This window comes from Aythya fuligula, chromosome 26 (genome assembly GCF_009819795.1).
Source record: "Aythya fuligula isolate bAytFul2 chromosome 26, bAytFul2.pri, whole genome shotgun sequence".
In the NCBI taxonomy this organism is placed as follows: Eukaryota; Metazoa; Chordata; class Aves; order Anseriformes; family Anatidae; genus Aythya; species Aythya fuligula.
Window position 1 is genome coordinate 1,264,330 of NC_045584.1, and position 15,506 is coordinate 1,279,835.

At 50.7% G+C, this 15,506-nt stretch overlaps 1 protein-coding gene across 7 annotated transcripts in view; it reads right to left on the reverse strand.

Annotated features, from left to right (window-relative positions):
- Nucleotides 1-15,506, reverse strand: part of GATAD2A (GATA zinc finger domain containing 2A) — a 59,703-nt gene that overhangs the window by 29,683 nt on the left and 14,514 nt on the right. For 6 of the 7 annotated variants that reach the window (XM_032203517.1, XM_032203516.1, XM_032203508.1 and 3 more), the window contains exon 2: nt 1,000-1,074. The exons of the other annotated variant lie outside the window; for it this stretch is intronic. The gene's annotated coding sequence lies outside the window, so the exon portion shown is untranslated. The remainder of the gene's footprint in view (nt 1-999; nt 1,075-15,506) is intronic. 7 annotated transcript variants of the gene reach the window in all.

The following is a 15,506-nucleotide window of genomic DNA, read 5'->3' on the forward strand; positions in this document are numbered from 1 at the left end:
TAAGATAGTATTTATGCACACATGGCTACAACTTCACAGAGCTGCATTTCAGGTGCTTTAAGTCACTGATCAAGAGTGCAGATTAAGAAATTTCCACAACTGTGGTGAATACGTCAAAGTGTGAGAGTGATACAACTACTCTCACTGCTACTCCCACTCCTTCACCACTGACTGATGTCATTAAGGAGGATGTTTTTATGATTTCATTTGGGTCTCATGAAAGGTGGCTCTACTATGCACAAGTTTGGGCTCTGGCTCAGTTCTGAAGCTGACTATTTACAAATAGAAAATGAAGTAATCAGTAAATCTACCAGCAGAAACATCAACACCTACACTAGGAAAAAAAAAAAAAAACAAAAAAAAAAACAGAAGCAAGGACCAGAAATGCTTAATGCTGATCACAAGAGCCTTGACAATATGTCTTTTAGAGAGGAAAAAACAAAACAAAGACAACCATTGGACAAATCCTATAAATTACTATTTCTAAAATGCTTCCTTTGACAATACGGTGAGATGGGTGAGCACCATCACAGGACAGTTGCTCCAGAGAGCTGCCTACTGCGTTACTTCAAGTACGCCATTAGATCACTGCCAGAGCTACAAGCTAGCTGCAGAAACTTCATTTCCATTCACCATTTTTCTTCTGGGGGTTGCACAAATGATGAAAATCTACAGGAGTCTCAAGGGAAGAATTTTGGTACGCTTGTGTTTGCTTCTCTTCTTGTTCAAGACTGAAAATACCGTGCAGCTGCTGTGAATGCCCAGCTAAAAGGAAGCGAAACTTCTTTGTTTGCCCATTAGCAAGCTGCGGAGATTTACGTACTTTGGAGCGTTGATTAAACGCTAAGTGAAAGGCAACGTTTGGTTAAGGCACAGGGACCAAATCCAGGTCCAAGTTTAGCATCTGAGCTCTGCCATCCTGGACGAGGCAGGAGCAGAGGTAGAAAAAAAAAAAAAACACCCGGCAGCACAGTTCCACCACCCGCCCACAACTCCTACCCGTCAGCGAAGTTCATGGGTTCCACCTGGGGTCCTGTCCAGGCCGAGTGGCTGAAATTGACTGCGCAGAGGGTCCTGAGGGAAAAGACAAGTAGTTTAGTACTCCTTTAGTCTCCCTGGTGACATGCCCACCGCCTTCATCCGAAGCACACCCGCTCATGAGACAGCAGTCCTAAAACTCCACTGCCTGTGTGAAAGGTGATGAGACCACATCTTTTACATCCTATTACTTGAACTGGAAAGGAATTGCAAGTCAGGCTCATGTTCCAATGCTTTGGGATTAGAAACAAAAAGCACACAGAGAAATATTTCCATGACTGCTTTTCTTGCTCTGTATTTCTTTACTCTTTGCTTCTTCCCAGGGGAAGCCAACCGCTTCTTGGTACCCCTGGTTTGCCCCAGACACCCCTGGAACCAACATCCCCAGTTCTAACCGACTGTTTCCCTGGCTAGGGGAGGACATCCCTGTCCCCAAATACTGCTCCAACATCATTCCCATGGGCTGAGCCTCCAGGCAGCCCCAGGCCAGCACAGGGCCAAGCACGCAGGCAGGGGAGCACCACTTGAAGACGCATCTCCCGAAGGAAACTTATTTACTCTTCCCCAAACCGACTGTGGCATGACCTCAGAAGGCACGCTGCTATACAGACAAACACTGACAAAAATAAACGTCTCATTTCATAAAGGTTTTCAGCTGCTTTCAGCTTTTCATTTGCCCAACACGCCAGCAGGCCCCTGGACCAGCATTTTAATAGCTGCGACGCAGCGAGATGCGGCAAACAAGGCAGTGTTTGTCCAGCGGTTTAGGCTACCGTGGCTCAATGCCATGATGCTGCTGATGGCAGAAGAGCTTTGTAGCTTGAGTGAATTTCTTGAGGAGCCTCTGTACTCGAGCTCCCAGCTCGAGGCAGCTCCACGTCCTCCTCCTTGTCCTTGAGATCTTTCCTCTCACCTCTTCCATCCAGCACCCAACAGCAAAGCTGGTTTTTGGTTTGTGCAATGAGATCACGCAGTTAATAGCCAAGATATGACATGAAGACAACGCTCCTTTGTATTTATTTCTAAGGAGGTTTTGGTGGGGTTATGGGGTCCCCCATAACGCAGACCAAGTCAGCTGTCCCCTGTTCCTGGTTGGACCTGAGGACACATCCCAGGTCCCTGCAGAAGCTGCCATGAAGTCCAACATAAAGCAAGGAAGCAGAGAGGAAAGGACTTCTTAGCCAAGTTTTGCTCCTACAGGCGAGCATACAAAAAACATCCTCACACAGATGATGCTCACATGCCATCTGCTTTTTTACTCCAGACCAAGCCCTGCTGGCCCACACTTGCTTATGCCCTGCAGAAACCTTTTTATCACCCTGCACATACAGCACATGACATTCGCACCTTGTTCTTCCCTCGCTAGGAAACGGAGGGAAGAAACAGAGCCTGCGCACACCGGCGCAGTAAAACCAGCTCATTTCACCACAAAACAGGGCCAGCAGCTACCTGTGCCTGCAGCAGGAGGTCCATCAGCACCCAGCACGGAGCAGACACCACGACAGGAGCCACGATGCCAGCAGCGAGCCCTGCACCACGCACACCGACACGAAGCCGGTGTCGGCACGGGGCAGCAGCGTTGGGCTGGAGGTGGAGCACTGTAATTGATGCACGCCGGCTGCCAAGACGACTCCTTGGAAGCTCGGCCTCTTATTTCTAGCTAAGCCACCAAGAACTCTGAGTCATTTCCCTCCTCAGAAAGTTGTGCAGAGCTATTTTCTTTTGTCCAGCGGGCAGGACAACAGCTCACCGACTTCTCCTCCTCCTCCTCCCTGCCGGACGGGGAGGAGATGCCGAAGGGTCGCTGTCCCCGGCACGCTCCACCTGCGGTCAGTCACCTCCACCAAAGGAGCTACAGAAAGCTCAGAGGTCATCTTGTCCCAAAAGCTGGGAGATCCCGCCCCGTTCAACTCGTTTGCTTTACTATTTTCAGCACCCCGAAAGGTTCCAATAGGTTCAACGCATCGCTACGGAATTGCAGATATGGAAAGTTAATGAATGGATATACAACTGCGTGCGGGCCCTGATTAGCCATCTAGAGGGCAGGTCTTGCTAATTATAGCTCATCCTATTAGTCCAACGCTTTTCTAATTAGTAGCCCACTGAAAACCATTGCTAGAGCTACTTCAGGGCCTTCACAGGGGTCTGACAAGCGATGGGCACTGCGGTACTTCCATGCTGCTCCTCGTGTGCCTGGCCAGGACGTGAACCAACGCTCCTCCATCGCCAAAACCTCCAAAATGCAACCCACATTATGCCAGGTCGCAGCAGGAGCTGCCGCATTAATCAGCAGCTACAACACTACTGCAGCAAGAAGGAAGCCACAAGTTGTGACGCTGCTGGGAAAAAGGGGGGTGGAGAAAAAAAAAAGGGGGGAAAAAAGGAGTTATTTGTACAGTGGGGATGGTGCTGGTGGGACCGGTGAAGGTCGTGGTGGCAGGGGAGGCTGAGGGATGGATCCCACGCCGCAGGGACAGCCCGCACGTCTCCAAGTCCTCCCCGAGAAATAGGAATGGGGCGACACAAATGGGCTGGTGGCAGGGTTTTACGGGATTTTGGGGGAGCTTGGTGCAAACAGGATTCAAACAGGATTCAAACAGGATTCTTCCCTTCCGACGCGCTCTGCACATGGGAAGTCTGAGCTGCCGAGTCGCCTTCCTGAGCCTGCGGCCGGCCTCCATTTTTAACGAAGCGGAGCGCTCGGCTCCCAGAGTGCTCCTGTCATGGGACTAAAATAGTTTTCATCTTGCGAGGACACCAGAGGAGCACTTTAACTGCTTCACTGCCACAAAACGCTGGCGGCGCTGACCCACGCCGTGGAAGTTTCCCCGGCCGGCCCCGGGTGCCAAGCGCCGGGCTCGCTGCGTGGCGCAGCCTCCTCCTGGTTCTCCGGCACGGGAAGGTGGCTTGCACGGCCGCCGAGAAAACCAAGGTTAAAATGTTTGTAAAAGCGTGTTGAAGGAGTTATTTTTAAGGCATCTATTTAGGGCTTCTCGTAGGAAGCGGGCGATTAAACGGTTAAGGCTCGGAAGTGAAACTCTGTCTAAACAGCAGCTCCAAGTTTTGACAGTGCTTCCATCAGAAAACCTCTCTGCAGGAGGAGGCAGCGTGCGGCCGAGCCAAGACGTTGGGTTTAAAGCCAGCCACCCAACAGACACGGTGTTACCCCACTGACCCCTGCCCACATCCCCCAAACCCTCTGAGTCAGGGCAAACCGCACGTTTCAGCCCCCGAAAACTTTCCTGTTCCAACTCCGAGCATGGCAGGACGGTCACAGCCCAGCAGCATTTGGTATTCTGAAAAATATCCCAATTCTCCAGCATTGCTTACAAAGGTGGGATGCGACATTTGAAGAGAATCACGGTTCTCACTCTGATACAGCAACTTTTAAAACTGTACCAAGTGAAACACTCAGGAAATCCACCAGGCACTGGGCTGGAGGTACTTCACCAGCAGAGCAGAAATCACAGCTACTTGTTCAGAGTTGACTTTGTCGCTTGGTGAAGGTTTTTCCTCTACAAAATGATGTTGAAAGTTGTAGATCGGTAAAACTAGGCATTGCATTTCTAGCAACGCCGCTGCATTCCTGCAACACTATCTGGAAAAATTACGATCCGCTAACATTCAAGAGATTTACCATGCAAAAGAAGGCTTTAAAAATCTAATATTTTCAGAATAAGACGGGCTCCAGATTCTATAAGAAGATTAAGGCACGGAAACTATGACACAGGTACCCCCGTGCAGCACTGCTGCTGCACATGCCTCCTCAAACAACCGAGATAAGAAAACTTCTGTACTTTTTGGAAGGCTGAGCGAACTGGTCAGCAGAAAAAGGAGTCACGTTTCAATTTAAATATTGACACACGAGGGGCTAGCTTCTGTCTCATGCGCTCAGGCTTTACTTCCATAAACATTTTTGAATACGGGAGTGAAGCCTTCCAAGCATTGGTCTAAAGAGAGAACCCGAAGCTGTACAGAAGTATCAAGCGGGGGTTTTAAGCACCAAAATTTCAGCTGAAAGCACTTCTGTACGCTCCAAAAATGCAGCCTCCTGCCTGCAGGCGTCTCAACAGAATTCTAGGAAGAGCCACTGGATGGAAATAATAGTCCCGGCACTTGTGTTAATACAAAAGCCATCATCATGGAGTGGGAAAGCACTTCTCTGGCTTTTTATGAATGTGCCAATCCACTCGGTACCTGGAGCACGTTAGCGTTTCACCAAACATTCAAGAATTGCTCTCTAACTTCTCCTGCATGCGCCAAGACCCCGGCGAAAGCTCCCGAAGCCCCCCCTGGCCGCCCACCCTCCGGGTTCAGCCTCTGTGCAGCGAGGTGCCACCTCGCAGGGAGGCAGAAAAGCTCCTTTCAGATGCTCGCTAATACCACCGCTACCAGTTTATTGTGCACGAGTCAGATGGCAAATAAAACCGGTTACAAATTAAAAGTCTCCCCGGCTCCCTCCTGAATTCCTGCGCCGGGGATAAAGCAGGCGGCTCCCCCCTCCCCGGCCGTCAATAGCATTCCTAATTACCCCCTTCAGATCAATGCCTGCGCTGTCGGGGCAGGGGCGCCGGGAGCTGCGGTGACCCGGGGGCGAAGCCGGTCCGCAGCGGGACTGCGTTGTGCCAGCGGCCAGGGAACTGCTCGAGGTAGGAGCAGCAGAGACAGGAACGGGAAAACTACTTACAGGCAACGGCTGCTCTTCAGACATGTCACCCCGGCACGTCCGTCCTTCGGGGGAGGCTTTATTTTGCAGCATTTGTTCTCCTAGTGGGTGCCAAGCCAAAGGGTGTCAAATCCCGTGGGAGCGCACGTGGGGCTTCAAGGGGCATCCCTGGCTTTCCTATGGGGTCTGGGTGAGATGGGGGGGCCGCTCACAGCAGCACAGATCTCGCTGCTCATCTGCTGGTGTCCAGCTCCACTCTGCCCCCTGAGCCCCACCACGAGCACGCAGTAGTATGTAGGAAAACGGGGAACCAGGGAGCGAGTTTTCCCCAGAAAATCCAAGCTGAGCCTTCTGAAAAAAATCCACGGGTGCAATCTGATCTCTCGCAATCAAAACTTGGTGTTTTCAGATCAAAGTGCAAACGCGTTTTTTTGACTCCTCTCGTTCCTAGCCTGGAAGATCTCAGTGGTAATCACATTTCCAGGCTCCTTCCTCCCTCCCTGAACAAGCCCCACTTGGAGCGATCTACCTGTGTTTTCCCTGAGATTAGCCAAAATTCAGTCAAATGTGGGTGCCTGGGAGATGCAAAGATAAAGAGACCCCAATGATGCAGGTCAGAAAGAAAAAACGGTACCAAGTGGAGTATTTCTCCTTCCAGGCAGCTGCTCCAGACCTTGAAAATCTGGCATTCAGTAAGCAGCGCCTGGGGGTGCTCAGTCACCACGGGGTTTGGGGTTTGAAGATGCCACGTGGAAAATGCCAATGGAAACCCTGCAGATGCCACACGGGAAACCTTTATGAAACGAGCCCCGGGTCGGCACAAAATGGAGCGCGTTTCTCCGCAGGTTGGTGCAGAAGATCGGGCAGGCTCAAAACACCCAGATCACGGCGTGGTTGGCTACTCATGAATAGAAACACCCCCGATTGTCTAGGGTTGCACCACTACGGGCTCTAGCAGACAGGCATGCGGCTCGCTTTTCACTCATATTGCGATTTATGTCCTCGACCGGGGGGGAAGCTTCCCCTGCAAATCTATGAAAAAGCAATTATTCCCCCAAAGTCCACAGGGGACATGCTCTTGGGACACTTAAGCTTCATAAAATTAAGAACAATGTGTCATAAAATAAGCAACAACAAGCTGACATTTCTAAATAAAGTCAACCTTCAAGCAACAACTTGGATAAACCAGTTGTGATCTGCTCTGGTTCTGGGCTGCCTTCCCCTGTGCAGACATCTCAGCAATTTCAAGCTCTCACTCCAAGGAACAAAGAGCTACGATAAGGAATTAGGAGAGTCGTCGAGCACAGAATACACCTCCCCGTGAAACGGGCAGAAAATATTTTTGTCCTTAATTTTGCAGTTAATAGTTATCCCGTGAAACTTCATCCACCGGTGAAGAAATCACATCAGACCTTCGGAAGAGCCAGGTCCAAGCAGGGATCTGCATCTGCTTCACATCTACCCAAGTGGATCTTTGTCATTACGACATGGGCAGACCCGACTCATTAAATCAAAAATCTTTGCAAGAGGCTGACTTGCAGTCACAACAAAAAACACCCGGCACGTCAGACAACGGGCAGGCAGCAGACGTGAACAAAGCAGTGCCCGTTTTGAGAAGAGGAACCGCAACGTTTGCTGCTGAGCAGAGGGAGAGAGCTCCAAAAAAGAGCTAAGAATGGATTAAATGTCTTTGGGTTTGGGGTTCTTTGCCCCCTTTTTTAAAAAAATAAAATATATATAGCACAGTTTGCTCTATTTTTTGGTTACTGTATTCCTGGCCGATTTCATCGATCCTCATGCAGGACTGAGAGATGCTGGATGCATGCAGGACACCCATGTCCATCCATCCGTCCATCCATCCATCCACAGCAGCACTCGAGCTGCAAGTTGGCTTTAATCAAAGGGCAATCTGATCACCTAACGGCACAGGTCTACATGGATAGATGCACCTGTGTGTTTTTCAGGAACTGGACTTGCTATTTTCAATATATTTAATGCTTTGGACAGAGAAGGGGGGTGTCTCTTTTCTGTGTAGAGAGGCAGCGTTATGAAATGCCTTTGCAGAGCGTTTGATGGAGAAGAGGGATGCGTGCGTGAATTTATCGCCTCGTTCCAAGTGCCCAACTCCAAGGAAGGAGAAGGGAAAGCCCTGGATCTCCCATTAGGGGTCAGAGGCTGAAATGAATGGCAACATTTGATAAAAAAAAAAAAAAAAAGAGCAGGTGGCAAATTGTTGTTTCTAGCTCTGGTGGGAAAATCTGCTCTACTTTCAGCAAGTAAGCCGTGCCTTCTGCATTCACCACGTTTGCCCTGGGTTGCCCTACCTGGGGGCTCTCTCTCGGCTGCTGGGCGATGCTCAGTGCTCCCACGAGGCTGTGCTGGGCTCTGCAGGCGCTCACCGAGTGCCAGAGACTTTAATAGGGCCACCTGGGACTGAGCAGGACACAGCAGCATCTCGTCACCTTCCTGCACCGAATGCGGGAGCGTTCAATTCCTCCTGCATAATCCCTTCTGCGCCTACCTGGCTTCAGCAGCAAACACAGCAGAAAGACTTTTTATTTTTCGGAGCTCGTGATGCCACCCTCCACTACTGCTGCGTTCCCAATCTCAGTTGTAGGAGTACGTCGGTAACCCATAAGCTAATAATTTTGCAGCAGCAATCTTCGTTTTCCCCGATGATATTTAAAAACCTCGCCGAGGGTGTGTGCAGAGAATGACACCGCTCAGAAAGCCAAAGAAGGGAACGAAATGGCAGCTTGGCAGCCACCCAGGGCCACACCTATTTACAGGGGAAGCCGAGCACAGCCACCATCATTAATTAATTCAGAAGCCTCGGCGCACACAACTTGATCTGGATGCAAAGTGCAGCCCCCACCTGAGATCAAAAGGGAGCGCTGCACGCCGAGCACCGCACGCAGCCGCTCCTCTTCTAAAAGCAAGGTTGTGGGGCAGATGTTCAGCCCCTGGTCCCGCAGCCAGAGGGCAAAAGGAAACCCGAGTTGCCCTTATCACCCCTGGGATCGAGGGGGGGTGATCCCGAGGAAGCCTAGCCACTAGTAACAAACCCCCGAGGGTCCCTCGACCCCAAACAAGCCCAAAGCAAGCAGACCCAGAAGATGAGCAAGGCAAAATTTGGGTGCTCGGCTACTTCAATGGCTTTTTGCGAAACGACACTTAACTTGCACATGAGGGTTTTTTTGGGTAGAAAGCGACCAGAGGTGTTACAACTACGACGAACAGCCTTTTGCAAAAGGAAATAGTCTTATCGAGTTTGCGTATCTAAATGTCCTGAGGGATCAATAACATGCGCAATATTAAAATGAGTCTTATTTAATTACTTCTATAGGCTTCATCGGCGTAATTCTCAGGCACCTCATGGCAACGCAGGGATTAGAAGTCACCGATCGGTTCTTCAGCTGCCAGGACTCGCGTGCTTTTGTTCCCCAAACCACTTCTATCAGTTAAACTCCTGGCTGCTTGTTAAGCCATTGTCTCCAGCTTTAAAAACCAGCTTTGGTCCAACAAAGAGGAATTAATACATCCCTCTCCGGACACCTTTGCTAAAGGAAGCCGAAAAAGCAGAATAATCCTAAATACCTTCAACACAAACTGAGGGAATAAAGATTGCAGGCAACGAGCCTGGAAGGGCGCTCCCCCAGCGCAGAGAAATTCACCATCATTTAAGAGAATTTAAGAGAATTTTAGAGCTTTGCCAGCCACAAACTATTTCACACGTGCCACACGCCAGACCACCCCTAAGGACACGGTGCCTTCCACCTCGTTTTCTACGTTACTGATTAATCGTACGCTTTCCCACAGGGAGTATTTGCAAAATATCTTAAGGCCTATTGACACAACAAGTCAAAAAGTTCCTCTGGGTGATCTTCCTGTTCAACCCTTTTAGGCACATGCGTGGCCGTAACCCCTAGAGCATTAACAGCCCAATGCACAAGCAACCTTTCACGAACTGCAGGACACGCATCTGATGTTAGCCACGACTGCAAGCGCTCCTACTGCCTGCGAGCACGACTCCAGTGCATGCAGCAACGGGCACGCAGAGCCAGCCCGGATTATTCCGGAGCTGAGCGCCTCAAAGTTACGCAAGGATTACACGTCCAGTTTTATCCAGAACGTCCTCTGGCTCACCGGTACCTTCCCTTTCAGAAGAAGCCACACCACGAGCCAAAGCCTTCTTGCAGCATCACCTGTTCTCAGGAATTGGGATGGAAAAGCTGCTAGGAATGACATCTTCCTTTAATCCAAATTCACTTTTGTGGCTGGGGGAAGAGAAGGCAAAGAGTTGCGTTCATGGCACATCTGCTGGCCCTGCTTGAGCAGTGGGGTGGGACAGGATGACCTCCAGAGGTCCCCTCCAACTGTGACCGTGTCGTGGCTGGGTGATTCAGAGTTAATTGAGGCATTCATGGTACGCTTCTCCCTACTGCACGCATGGCCCAGAAATGGGGAACTCTGCCCACGGACCATGCCCAGCTCTTCATGAGCACACCCAAGCCCCCGATGGAGAGAAGCTTCACTGCACGCCCTCCAGAGATAGCAAATAAGATCAAGAGGAGTTGGACTTGATGATCCTTGTGGGTCCCTTCCAACTTGGATAGGCCACGATTCAAGAACCTTTACATCAAGCACCTAAAACATCAAAGTTCTTCCACTACTTACAACAGGCTGCCTTCTGAAACAATTGCTTTCAAGGACTACAGCTAATAAGGTTTAAAAAAAAAACACAACAAACTAGCAGAAAACCAAATTGCAGGTCCAAACACAACAGCATCCTCCTACAGAGCGTCACGCTACTACTGTGCCTGCAACAGGCACCGAAGTAATTTTACTATTGTACAATGAAAACCAGAAAATTGTAGACTTGTATTGTGTTTGAACCTGAATAGGTGGTTCGGTGTGTTTGTACACACTGCCACAACAGAAACACACGCACAATTGCAATACCTAATTCTGCTGGAGACGGGATTTTCTAAGATCCTATTAAATATGAATGCCTTCAGTTTACTTCCCCCTAATGCTCGCAAGCATTTCAAAGCCCGCGATCACATGGCTGCTGCAGCAAATGAACACACCGGGCCCAGCTGACAGCCCATGGCGAGGAAGTTGCTCCTACCTACAGCAGCAGGCAAACGAGCAGAAGTATTCCACAGCCTCTCTTGAAAGACGGAGGTTTTGGAAACCTCTCCAGGTACCCGACCACCTCGCTGGAAGCGGAGGAGATTCGCTCCCATTTCCCCGGCCCCACGCGTGTCGCTGCAAGCCCTGGTGACCCGTGGCACTGCAAGGTGCCACCGACCGTGTCCCAGCACGGGTCCCGACAGCTCTCAACCCCCGTGCCTCGAGGTATCGGGCCTGGCAAGACTGCGCCCAGCTCTGATTGCCTCGGTTCGTGTTTATACAGGAGGAAGCCCAAGTCAGAAGGTGACGCACCCGACACCAAAACCAGCAGACGACGTACTCGCACACTGATCCCTTTCATTCCACAACCGAGTTCACTACAGGGCACTGTAAAATAGCAGGGAAACTGCATTCAAGTTGTTAGTCACCCCCTAATTGTTAAAGGAATTGGAGAGAGACTCTTCTTCCAAACACGGCAGGAGCAGAGCCCTCGCTGGGAGCCACGACGTCTGCGACATCGAGCTCACAAGCGTCCCCAAAGGGATGAGCTGCAGCACTGGTGGTCAGTATGAAGGAATATCGACTGTACAGGCTGAGAAGGGCAGCTCAGCGCTCCCAGAATGAGACTGGCTCATGTGAAGTCCTGGAGCTCTTCCAGATGAATTATTTTCACGACAGAGCCAGACAGGGAGCACGCTGCAGAGGAGCTCTACACGGAGAATGGTGCCCATCAGGTCCAGCTCGGTATGGGACTGGTTTTGCATGCAAACTGGGAGCAGGGAGTACCTGACGGGGCCAGCACCATGACCTGGGAACCCCCCTCCCAGATCCTTCCATCCACGAGGACAGTGATGGGAGAAAGAGGCTCCCGAAACGGAGCCGCCTCCAAACACCAAATATCCACACCCAACCACAACAAGCTTCTGAAAGTCATGGTCAAAGAGGCCCTTTAGGTTCACAAACCTGACCCTGCTGCTGAGAGACCAGCCGTTACACCCCATTTCTATGGGATTTACAGAAAGAAACATCACGGAGCTCAGAAATTCACCTGCCTCAAGCACATCACCTGCAAAAACACGGAGACTTAAATTAAGGAGCATGAGAGACCGAGGCAAACTCATCGCTCCCCTCGGTCGAGGGATTTACCCAACTTCTCGTTGGACACGTGATAATCCCAGCCCGTATTTGTCTGGCCTTCAGCATGTGTGGCTGGTTGTTAAATTTTACTCTCCTAGATCTTCCAAATGTTTGCATTTCCTAATACAACCAACTGGCCTTTACAGATCGCGGGGCAAACCCACGGACTTTTTTTCTGCTCTAATCTTCAGTTCTACCAGTAATTCTCCTCTGGAAACTGAGATGGCACAGGGTTAAACTGTTTCAGAGATAAAAGCCAAAGATGAAGATTAAAATAAGACTGGAAGGAATTGTTGCTATAAGCCACATTTGGCACACTTCCTTCGTAACACACGTTTATACCCATTGAGCAGATGGGACAGCCGAGGCACAGAGATCTTTAAGTGGTTTACCCAAGGCAATACAAAACTTCTCCTCCAGAGAGGACAGGAAAACGCAGGCAGCAGTAAGAACATGTAACTTCACATCAGCTGGTCCCGAGCAGTGCACTTTTCAAGACAATTACCAGGAGAACCACCTGCAATCTGCCCACCACGCCTCCAAACAGCACCCACAGGACACCAAACAACAGCCAGCCGGTGCCATCCTGTGCTCAAGACGTGCCACTGAGGTGTGTTCAAACCCTACTGACCACGAAGGCAAGGAGGAAAGAAAGAGACATGCCATAGCTGCAAGAAGCTAAGGTAATAAGCATTTTCTAGCTTATTTCTGTACGTTGAAACAACAGCACATTCCAATATTTTTGCTCAAGAGTCAACACATCGAAAGCTAGGGATGTGCAAAACTTTCTTGCTGAACTTTGATTATGTCCCATACAACCCAAATGGCCTAATCAGACTTATATTACCCCAAAAAAACCCTCAAAGGGTGAACTGTGCCCATGAAGTGAGAACCACGCCTGCTCTAGAAACCAAGAGGAGCGTGCGTGGGGAGCGTAGCGGACAACAGCTTCAAAAGCCCCAGCACGGCGAGGAGGCAGCCTGTAATTAAGACGTAGGAAAGCTCTATGGGAGAATTCCTTCCTGCCCCGTCTCGGCCGCAGTCTCCCGAGGTGATGCTGGACCAGGACGGGCACGGACAGAAGCATCTGAAGGCAAACAGCAGCTGCTTACCTCCCGAGCCCTGGCACACCACAAAGCCAAACACCGCCGGCGGGCCGCCAAGCAGCGCCAGCGCCCGGCGTGGTCTGGAGGAGGGTGGGGGAAGGAAGAGGAAAAAGTGCTGAACAACAAAAAGGCAGCGTAGGAAACTGCGTATTAATAAACCTTAACCTTTGCTCTGTCGCTCTCCTGCAGGGCTTGCTGCGGGCGTTTCGCTGCCGGGTTCCCCACCTGAAAATGGGCCCAATTCACCCGACCTCAGTTCGCTGCCGTACGCAGGGCATTCTGGCTGAGAGGTGCTAAGCAGGGAGAAGGCATCACAAAGAAGTTACTAACCTCTTGAATTCCAGGTGTGCACACGAAATAAAGCAGGAATTGCCAGGTGAATGAGGGACAGCATGCCCAGCAAACATCCAGCTCCCCACGTAAAGGGATGCCACAGAAATGCAGAGACAAGGGGAGGGGAAAGGAGGGTGGAAAAGCCTTAAAAAAGTAATGACAACTCACAAAGAACCCCAAGTGAGTCTTTTATTTATAATATAGATGCATAAATAAGCAGAGTATCTGATGTGCCAAACTTCTTGTAAGTTTTAAGGGCATGAATCTAACCCAAGCAGCACAGGGAGAGCGGGGACAGCCTGAGGAAACAAGGAGACACTTCCAAAAAACACCCCTGTGAGGCTGTCCTGGTGCTCTCTAGTCCGCAAGAGCACGTTCTTTACCCTTTTATCCCCCAATAAAATAGATGAACATAGTACCAAACTACGCTGCACTTCACATGCTGGTCTACAGCCTGTGCTGCGACACCTCAGACACGGGCAGCATTGCACAAAAGCAAACGCTACTTCCCCAGGTCTAAAAATAAGTCTGCCGTATTTTCAGATGCCACAGTCTCCAGGAACATTTGGAGGGAAAAAAAATAAATAAAAACAGTTCTACGTTACTGAGATTGTTATTGAAAAAGAATGAACTTGCAACCAACAAGTGCCTGTAAGGGGGCTCCTCAGCAGCACCGCTCTTTATGCTGTACCGAGAGCTCAGCGTGTGGATTTTAATTCATTGGGGAACACACACACCACACGTTTTGTTTCCAACTTTTTGGTTGTAAACTATTTGGGCAGCACCTCCCCAGGCCAGGAAGAGCCCCTGTCACCTCACACGGGCACTGTACAGAGACACAACCTTCCAAAAATAGGGTGCTTTGTGAAACAGGAGCAGAAAAACCACACAGGTATCCCCCCCCCGAGCATGGCAGTAAGAAACATAACTATTAAAGGTAACTTCAGCCCGGGGAAGAGCTCATATGTGCAAAATATCAAAGAGCAGGCTGTGATGCGCAAAGATTTGGGCTTTTAGATGTGTAAGAACACCCAATATCTGCTATCAGAGCCAAGCATCTACGCAGCGCATCTACAAGTTTGCGGTTCGAAACACACTCCATGAAAACAACCTAAATTTAGGCAGCAAAGCCACGTTTTCCGCTCAGAGGGAGCGCTCCCTGCCCGGCGAGGGACCCCGTGCTCCGCCGAGCACCGCGGCACCTCGCTGGCTCTGCCCTCCCCGAGTGCCTGCGCCAGATGCCGGGACCTCTGGCTGGCTGGCGGCCGGCCAGGGACTCTACAACACGGCCACCATTTCAGGAGGCACAACCGAAAGCACGAGATGATCTCAGACGTGGCCCCCCCCCGGCACCCGAAGGAGCTTTCAGCTTCGCGTTTAAATCCCTTCCAGCCCCATCCACGGGCTATCAGAAGGCAATGCCTTTTAGTTTTTACCCCCCCCCCAGCATCCTTCCTCCTCCTCCTCCTCCTCCTCCTCTCCCTCCCGAAAAGGAGCAGGGCACAATCGCTGCGGGACTGAACCAAGAGGGCTGAGGCCAGGCAGGCGGGCAGGGCTAACGAGGAGCACACCCAGAAATAGCAGTGTAAGACCATAAGACAGTAAGCCCGGAGTTCCTCCCTCCGCTGGAGTTCCTTTGACCGCGAGGGGATAATTCCAGGGCAAACCTTAGACCACGCAGAGGGGTCCCCAAAGGGGACAAACGTTGTACGTGTGTACGCTCGTGGCCACCTAGCTGAGAAAGCGACCCCACATCCTTCATCGTGCCCTCAAAACTACCACACAATGCGTGAGCCCCCCTCTGAATCCAAACCACCAATTCTGAGCAGCTCCGCATACGACTGCCAGCCTGTAATTACCCCAAAAGTCATAACACAGCTATATTAAGTTACAGCATTAGCATACTGACACTGCATCATACGCCAACTCTGTTGCATCATCGCCCGCTGCCGTAACCTCATGACTGTGTAACGCTGCTGGGGACGGCGTCAGCGACTCCTCGCTGCTTCCACCTCCGAGGAAAGGGAAATGTTTTCGGCTAGCTCCAGCTCCACCACGAGTCACCGAGCCATCGCATATCCCCAACGCCT